Below are 8,942 nucleotides of genomic sequence, written 5' to 3'. Positions count from 1 at the left end.
TCATATTCACACAAAGAGTGACCTCAACATGGCGGAACGACGCAGTTTAGTCAATGGTACGTATACGCACCGCTCTTGGTCCCTGCAGTACGTTATTACACTACTATGATATCAAGAAGCTTTCCGCATTTTGCAGCATCTCCTCAATTGTAACGATGACGATTATCCCTTTCTGAAGGCGCATATTTGAATTATTAAAGCTACAATAAGTCTGGTTTGCGAACGTACAGACCCTGACAAAAGTAACCGATCTACAAGTTTTTGCGTCTTAGCCGTACAGTGGGGCACTCATGGAAGCCCTTAATCCCTAAATCCGTGTAATATTTAGAGCTCCGTAAAGGATACGGCTGCGAAGCAAACCCCGCTACTCGGTTACCTTGTGCAAAGGGCATACTTGTGGCATAAAGGACATGAGGCATACTTTACCGCGAAACCGTAATTAGCGCAATAAAGGTCATTTAACTTTACGGGACCGTGCTTGTGCACAAATTGGCCAGTTATATTCAATCCGTAGCCTGTATTCTATTACTGACTCTTTATACAATTTTCGTTCAGAAGAAACCCTTAATCAAGTTTGGTTCGCACAGGCAAGCGTTGAGACTGAAGCGATTATGTCCTTATGTATATTGGTAAATTGGTTTTTGAGGAAAGGAAATGGCGCAGTATCTGTCTCACATATATCAGCGGACACCTGAACCGCGCCGTAAGGGAAGGGAGGAAGGTAGGAGTGAAAGAAGAAAGAGAGAAAGAGGTGCCGTAGTGGAGGTCAATACATGGCTTTTTGGACGCCAGTGCACGCTTCCCCAAGTCAGTGTCCACTGGAGTCGATTACGTAGAAAAAATATTTTTTTCCACCTAGGAAGCCTGTGCGCACTCCAGTGCTCCTTAAATGTGCCAAATCTTCATCTCTTTCAAATTAAAATTGACCTCTCACAGGATAGCAGATGAACTTTCCTTTTTTAGCAAAACCGTACAAGCGGATAGGTTGTACGTACAACCTATCCAAAAAATTCCATCAGAATAAAAAGCGCACAATACAAGAGGATACCGAACCCAAGACTTAGCTAATAATATAAGCACTAGCGTGAGCGGCTGTATATGTGACGGCTTTATGAGCAAGAGCAAAAAAATTAATTCGGTGTAAGAAGACTTCTGTTATTCAGCTAAGAGAATGAATAGGACGTTTGTTCATGCCTCAGCGTAGTCGTCAATGTTTAGTGCCTCAATTATTTCTCGAACCAATTTGCTGCTGCTTTTTTTCCAGCATGGTGGTCGTGTCGAAACCAGCACGACACCTTTGACTAACTGCAGGACGCTGGAGCGCACAGCTTCTCTCAAAAGCGCTAGGTTTTCCTACTCAGAACTCGAGAGAAGTGGAATAAATTTTCGATCTTGCAGAATGCTGCCTATACATATGCATACATACATACCTGTACATAGGCAGACATAGGTATAGGTATACATAGGTATAGGTAGGCATAGGTATAGGTATACATAGGTATAGGTATAAGTATAGGTATAGGTATAGGTATAGGTATAGGTATAGGTATAGGTATAGGTATAGGTATAGGTATAGGTATAGGTATAGGTATAATACATACCTATGCCTATACAGGTACACAGGTACCTGCGAGGTGCTCGCAGTTACCTTTAAGAATAGGCGACAACTTTATACCGGCGTAGGTTCGCTAGGTGTATAGCGTTGGATGCTGTGATGTCAACCTGTGAACTATAGGTTGAAGCAATTATCAGGTACTACTAAGCCTTGTTTGTAACTGTGACCTTGTCTTGAGTGGCAAGAGACGAAATGCGGCTGCAGAGATTTTTTTTTAATTCGGCCAAAAACAACTCCGAAAATAACCACAAAATAGTTCCAAACTACCCGCTACAGTCTCCATGCAATACCCCAGTTAAGATGGAAAACAGCAGTTTGGACAGTTATTTCTCTGATAGATGTAAGGTCTAACGTGATTATTTAAGTTACTCGCGGCGCATAATCCGGGCAAAATTCGATTTTGGGAAACACATAGGCCCTTTAAGTATAGACCTTTTCACTCTACAATTTCAATGAGCGCATGTGATTTCAGCACTCTAAACAGAAAGTAGTAAAAAAGAGTTAAAGTTGTCCGCTATTCCACTCCCTTTTATAAAAGAGTGTGCCAGAGGAAGCTTAGTCCTTTTTACTCTCATATAGACGTATTCGTGTTTATAATGTGGCACAGCAGGCTGTCTTTGCGATATCTGCCAATCTAGTGGAAATACAGCCGCGCCTATAGAAGCGTAGATTTGAAGAGCTTTGTACACTACATGTGCTGCGCTGACGCTTTTGTTACTTCGCGATATTTTTATCTCCTAAATATGTTTACTTGTCGGAAGTAGCACCATTTGTCTTCAATTCAGTTGTTCTGTGATGAATTTAAAATAAGCAAACCCCTCCCCTTCCACCCACTTTGCAGCCTTTTTTTTTTTTTTAAGGCACCAATACACATGCCCACCCCCGGCTAGGTTGAGCGGAGCTCATTTGATGGCTATTTTGTGAAATTAATACAAAGCACGCTGTTGGAATTCGTAAGCGTTATCCATAAATATACATGGATGCACGCAGAGTTACTTGGCATTGTCACTCTAACAAAGCAGTAAGAAAAAAATGAGATTTTTTTTTAATGCGAAAGTATTTGTTGTCTCATGAGTGGCGGGGATAGGATGTGTCGCCACGGGCTGTGGACAGGAAGTATAAAATTAATTAATTAATTGCAATAAATCATTAATTTCATTACTGAGTAACAGAGGAGGCAAGGAACTCGAAATGTTTTCGCATTTCCGTCCGTAAGGAGACATAAATGCACCTTTAATTTTTTTATTTTTCCTCGTTTCTTGTTCGTGCCACTGCTGTGGTTGCATCCGCAACAGCTCCTTCGAGAGCTGCCAGGCTACCCTCTATCCGTCGAGCGCGTTTTTCATGCTCGCTATTGTTTTGCCCCTTTGTTGTCTGCGCCTGCGTGTGCGCGGAATGAGTCCTCACTCCGGCGCTTTCCAGCATGCAACAGTCGAGCGACGACACTTGACGTCGTGTGACAAAAACACTATTGTATACGTGCAGTTACGACGTAGTCACCGGCATCGCCTTGCGGGAGTGTCGTTCTGAACATGACGAAGGTTTCTGTTTTTCTTTTCATTGGGGGGGGGGGGGGGGGGGGGGAGTTGATAGCAGAAATCATCCGAGCCAATGAAATTTACCTGCCATTCCTCAATAATGTCAGATAATAATTACACACTGTGAAGAAGGGTTAAGGGAGGGAGCCTCTGTTGGCTTAGCCGAAGTTTCTACAGAGGACTTGTCTTCGATAAGACGGCGAAGACAGGCCTTGTCGAAACGTTGGCTAAGGACACTGAATGAAGATCCCCCTTCAAACCCTTCTTCACTTTCCCCCGCCGCGGTAGCGCAGTGGTTATGGCACTCGGCTGCTGGCCCGAAAGACGCGGGTTCTCGATCCCTGCCGCGGCGGCCGAATTTCGACGGAGGCGAAATTCTAGAGGCTCGTGTACTGTGCGATGTCAGTGCACGTTAAAGAACCCCAGGTAGTTGAAAATTCCAGAGCCCTACACTACAGCGTGCCTCATAATCTGAGTCGCTTTGGGACGTTAAACCCCAATGAACCAACAAAACCTTCTTCACTTTGTTTTGCGTTGTCAAGAATCCGAGGCAGCCCTTGAAAAATTCTATAAACGGCATTTGGCACTGGGCAGCCGGTTTCTTTCTTTTCTTCCTTCCTTCCTATCTTTCTTTCCTTCTCCTGTTTACTCTCCCTTTCTAGTACATACTCTTAGATAGTTGATAGCCTCAAAAAGCAGCGTTCGAACCATCTGCTCTGCCTTTCGTGGTACAAGATAAAGAACAAGCGTAAGTGTGACGTCTCGACACAATATGACGTGACATGGTACAGCACGTCAGCGTTTTTCGCCGCCGCGACCAATACGGAAACACCGCTCATTGTGTGGACAGACCCAAGAAAGAAGATCGGGAGAGGGGGGGTCCATTGAGCACGCGTCACTCGGGCAGTTCCCCTCATTATCTTTCGCATCTAGCTGGTGCCGCTCGCCGCGGGGCGCCTTCCGGAGGTGAAAGCCACTCGCAGCCGTTAACACGTGCGCCGCCGGAGAGGGAAATGTACCGCAATGTTCTGCCGCCTGGAGGGCGAGGGCAACGAGCGGAGAGCGGGCGTTTAAAACAAAACTGTACAAAAGCGGCGCGGCGGCGCTCCGCTCGGCCTTCCCTCGAGTGGATCGGTTCCTTCCTCCCGCGTATACTCGTCATCACCGCGACGCGTCCTCCTCTCCCAGCGCGCGGCGTGTCAGCAAATAAAGGCTCACTTTTCGTCGGGCTGCAGCCTGTCGCCTTCCGAAACCGCGCTGAGACGAGAGGTAGAAGCCGCACCTCCTAGTCGTCTCCTCGTGGTTTAATATACGGCCTGAGTGTACACGCTAGGCGGAGAGGTAGAGAAGCGAAATAAGTGGCGTCCTCGACAGGATCTCCAGAGTGGATCGGGCACACAACGAGGCCATGGCTTCTTCAACCGCCACCGTTGATGACATGGCGAGTCAGGCGTTGTTCAGGCGAGACCCGCGCACCGCCGACTGGCCACTGGCCGGGAACAAGCACTTTCTCATCACCTTGTTCGTCGCCTACGTGTACCTCGTCAAGATCGGAGGGCCCCGGTTCATGAAAGGCCGCAAGCCCTACGACGGCATCAAGCCCCTGATCATCGTCTACAACGCATCCATGGTGCTCCTGAACTGCTACTTCGTGGTGTCCTTCCTCTCCAAGTCGTACCTGGGCGGCGGTTACAACCTCTTCTGCCAGGGCATCAACTACGAGGCCCGCGACGAGGTAACCATGAGCATGCTCAATCTTTGCTGGTGGTACCTCATGGTGAGGATCGCCGATTTCCTGGACACCTTCTTCTTCGTACTCCGCAAGAAGGACTCCCACATTTCGTTCCTGCACGTGGTACATCACATCTTGGTCGTCTTCAACGGCTGGTTCGGCATCGCCTACGGCCCAGACGGACAGGTCGCCCTCGGTGTGATCCTCAACAGCTTCGTGCACGTAGTCATGTACTCCTACTACTTTCTCTCCTTGCTGGGACCCTCCGTGCAGAAGCACCTCTGGTGGAAGCGCTACCTGACGCAGTTCCAGTTGGTCCAGTTCGTCATCATATTTCTGCACACGCTGCTCCCCATGTTCATCAGCTGCGGTTACCCCAGGCCGCACACCTACATCATGCTCAGCGAAGCAGTCTTCTTCTTCAGCATGTTCGTGCGGTTCTACCTGAAGGCGTACAGTGACAAGAAGGGAATCAGCGTGAAGGCCGAAGCGAAGCAGGACGTCAAGAACAAGGTTCACTGAGGACCCTGACCTTAGTGTTGCACTTTGGTGGGTTACTTGACTCGTGTTTGAAAGCAGAACAGAGCATGGAAAGGCGCAGAAAAAGACAGTCGTATTTCTCATTTCTTCTTCTAGTTGCGCGTTTAAGATTGCTCTGTTCTGTTTTCAAACTTCCATCTCTCCATCCTGTGATATAGGCAAAGACTACCGCATTGTTATTGTTATCTCGTGGTCTGTTCAACGCACCTGTGCTCTGTGTAAGTACAGCTGCTGCTTGTTCTTCCTCTGTCATTGCCACAAGCACGGACTGTTAAAGATAACGTACAGGAGAGTACGTGGCGACGATTGTGAGCTTGCAGTGTGTCGCCACGGAGTGACACATTCATTCAAATACAACGATCATCCGCATAGCATTCCTTTGTGCTCTCTTTGTTGATGACCTGTTATTAGTCTGTTTTCTTACAACCTGCTGAAAGGGTGATGAGCTCCTCTCGCATTTGTTGCCCCGCCATGTCATAACGGTGAACTGACATTCATCTCTTGACCCAAGGGGGAGGGGGGGGACTTAAATAATTGAAGAAGGAATTCATCAATACGTGCAGTGGCAGCCCCTATACACTGTATCACAATGCGACATCACTCTGCGGAAATGTTCAGAAAAAGGGTATCCACGTTGGTTTGTTTGTCTTTCTTGTGTATGTTTATATGTGTTCACGACTTCCTGCATGAGCTGCAGATCATGAAAAGAGCTGCGGAAGTATATCCAATGAGTGGAACTCCGCTAACATCATCATTAATGAAAATCATTACTTCTAAACGACAATGATCGCTTCGAAATGGCTACTTACGCATAAGATCGTTGTTCCCGTTGTTACTCAAGCACACATCAGCAACACAGCTCACACCTTGGGTCAGTACGAGCTTCAGAGTACCCACGAAATATACTATAAAAATTTCTCGCCTACTGTCGACAGACACTTTCACTCAGAATACACCGATCATCCGCATAGCCTTCCTTCGTGCTCTCATTGTTGAGTTTCGTTATTTTATTGTATGTTGGTCCGTGTGTACACTGGTTATGTTATAGTTTGTAAATAAAATATTTGTATTGTCGCTACGCACTCAGTCTCTTGGTTTTCGCTCCGACCCTCTGCCTGACACAACTTCCAGTGGCCACTCAGCTGCAGGAAGCTGTAAGAAGCAGGCAGCACTTACCAGTCCAGAAATACAGGCACTGATCAAGAAAAGGTAAAGTATACAGTTATTGAGGTGCTATAAGTGCTACTTTTGTTTTCTACATACAAGTCGCACTTTTATTCAGAGCCGACATAGGAGGCACATTAAATGGATACACACCGCAGCAGACTAATAAATATGAAAAAAGAAAAGGGCGTTCTGAGTACGATGAACGCAGTCTTACTGGATTAGGCTTAGTTTTGAAACCACAGATTGTTGCAAGGTAGCCCCACTAGTTACTGGCGTGGCACTGCTGTTGCTCCCAGTTTAAGTTCCGGCGGCCGCCGTTTAATTATTTAGTCGCTTCGGATTGCATATCTCTTCTGAATGCATCCAGCCCTCGTACCGGACAGCCCAAAAGCGCACTGAGCCTTTGAGCAAAGCAGGGTGCATACCCGCGCACTGAAGAGAACCCTTCGGTCGCTCCGATGCATGGGGCTCTTGGGCAGTCAGTGAGAATGCGTTCTTGTTGTAATAGCATCCCGCGCTGGCATGTGTCTTCACAGTTTATTTTTTCACATGTAAAAACTACTGTGGTATGTAAGTCGAACCTCGTTATAACAAAGTGGTTTATTGCGAAATAATGGATATAACGAAATAATAGCGATTCCCCTTGGAAGTTCCCATAGAGGCCCATGTATATATCTCGTTTGTAAGAAGTAAAAATTTACTACTATGAGATATAACGATCCTCCAATGAATACCACTGGTCATTTCGCGCTCAGAATGTCAATTTTTAACACTGGCCAACACTTCCGTACCTGTTCTATGTGGCAAATTGCAGTTCCCCCTTTCTCTAGCCTCCTCACTTTACACGGCCCACTGCGAGCGAATTCTGCATCCCAGGTTCGATGTGCAATTCTCTTTCTCTTTTCGCAGCATGGTCGCATCGTTAAACCCGTTTGCAAGAGCGCTTAAAGGCCTCGGTGGTATAGAGGTCCCAGTGCTTTTACAAACTTAAAACAATTTCTATTGGCTACAAGAGATCATCATCAAGGCCTACGAGCTGGAGTATGCTTTCTCCACAAGACATTCCTGCCATGCAAAGAAGGCCCGCGTCCTTATATGCTGTGCGGCGAAGCTAACTAAAATGGCTACAGACGACGAAATCACCGATGCCAGCCCTCATTTACAACTGCCCGTATCGGCTTAAACACCAAGAAAAAGGACCTAGATATTGTGTACAGGTCTCTAGGTTTTACCTACGACATTATTCTTCAAATATCTTTGTTTATGTTCTAAACCCATGCCCGCTGCGGAAGACACGGGCGCGTGTTTGCAAGGCTGCCAAATTCGGTTGATGTATCTATATCTGGTCATTTCTGGGGAGCTCCGGAAACGTTGATGGCTCCCGAATTGTACGTCGGTGGTACGCTAAATGCTGGCTTCGTTGTCGGCGTTATACTAAGTGTCGGGTAAGCCTGGCATGCGACAGTTTCAATCAAGTTCGCATACCGCTATTACGACGCAACAGTTATATTATAATGAACAAATCGCTGAGCACCTAGGACTTCGTTATAGCTAGATTCGACTGTATATGTCCTACTTTCCGCAGTGTCTGGTTCCGAAAGGTCTGCCCACCCTACACATTCCGCACAATTTCATCTTCGTAAGAACGGAAATTCGGGAAACCCAACTAAGTCTTTGCAACTAGAGACTATGCCTCGTAACAGATTTCGGTTGTTTTGACAGCTAGGTCATGGTCCTGGTGAAAAACATGAAGCGTAAAACACTGTAGCCTAAGCGGAAACTATAGAGCAAAAACAGGTACAGAAGAAGACAGTTACTGCCTGGAAATTTAATGCTGGTCGTGACTATGAGACCGTAAACAGGCTCAAAACGTTCACTGAGGAACTCCAAGAGAGAGAGAGAGAGAGAGCAAACCTTTAATAAACAAATATTCCAGACTAATAACACTTTTTCGATACTAGCGGTCGACAGAGGCATACATAACAAGCCGCCCCTTTCCCATGACAGCACTCACTCTCCCGCCGGTATCACATAAGCACACGGTACATATTCTCGGTGAGCCTTCGACACTCTTCATTTTTAAAGCATAAGCAGCTTCGTTTCGTTTTTCCCTTTCTCTCCCTCATACCGGTCCCTCAGTCATCATCATCAACTGCAGCAGCAGCCAGACTACATCCACTGCAGGGCAAAATCCTCTCCCATGTCTCTCCAATTAACCCGGTCCAGTGTCACCTGCGGCCATCCTATCCCGGCAAACTTCTTAATCTCATCCACCCACCTAACTTTCTGCCGCCCCCTGCTACGCTTGCCTTCTCTTGGAATCAGTCCTTTACTGTTATCGACCATTGGT

The 8,942-nt window shown here is 46.7% G+C and overlaps 1 pseudogene; it reads left to right on the top strand.

Moving 5' to 3' along the window:
• Positions 1 to 4,405: 4,405 nt before the first annotated feature.
• LOC149370686 (very long chain fatty acid elongase AAEL008004 pseudogene) lies at positions 4,406 to 6,499 on the top strand (annotated as a pseudogene).
• Positions 6,500 to 8,942: the final 2,443 nt, after the last annotated feature.

Source organism: Amblyomma mixtum, chromosome 1 (assembly GCF_055824585.1).
Source record: "Amblyomma mixtum isolate Tamu chromosome 1, ASM5582458v1, whole genome shotgun sequence".
In the NCBI taxonomy this organism is placed as follows: Eukaryota; Metazoa; Arthropoda; class Arachnida; order Ixodida; family Ixodidae; genus Amblyomma; species Amblyomma mixtum.
This window is presented reverse-complemented; position numbering and strand designations above follow the sequence as displayed.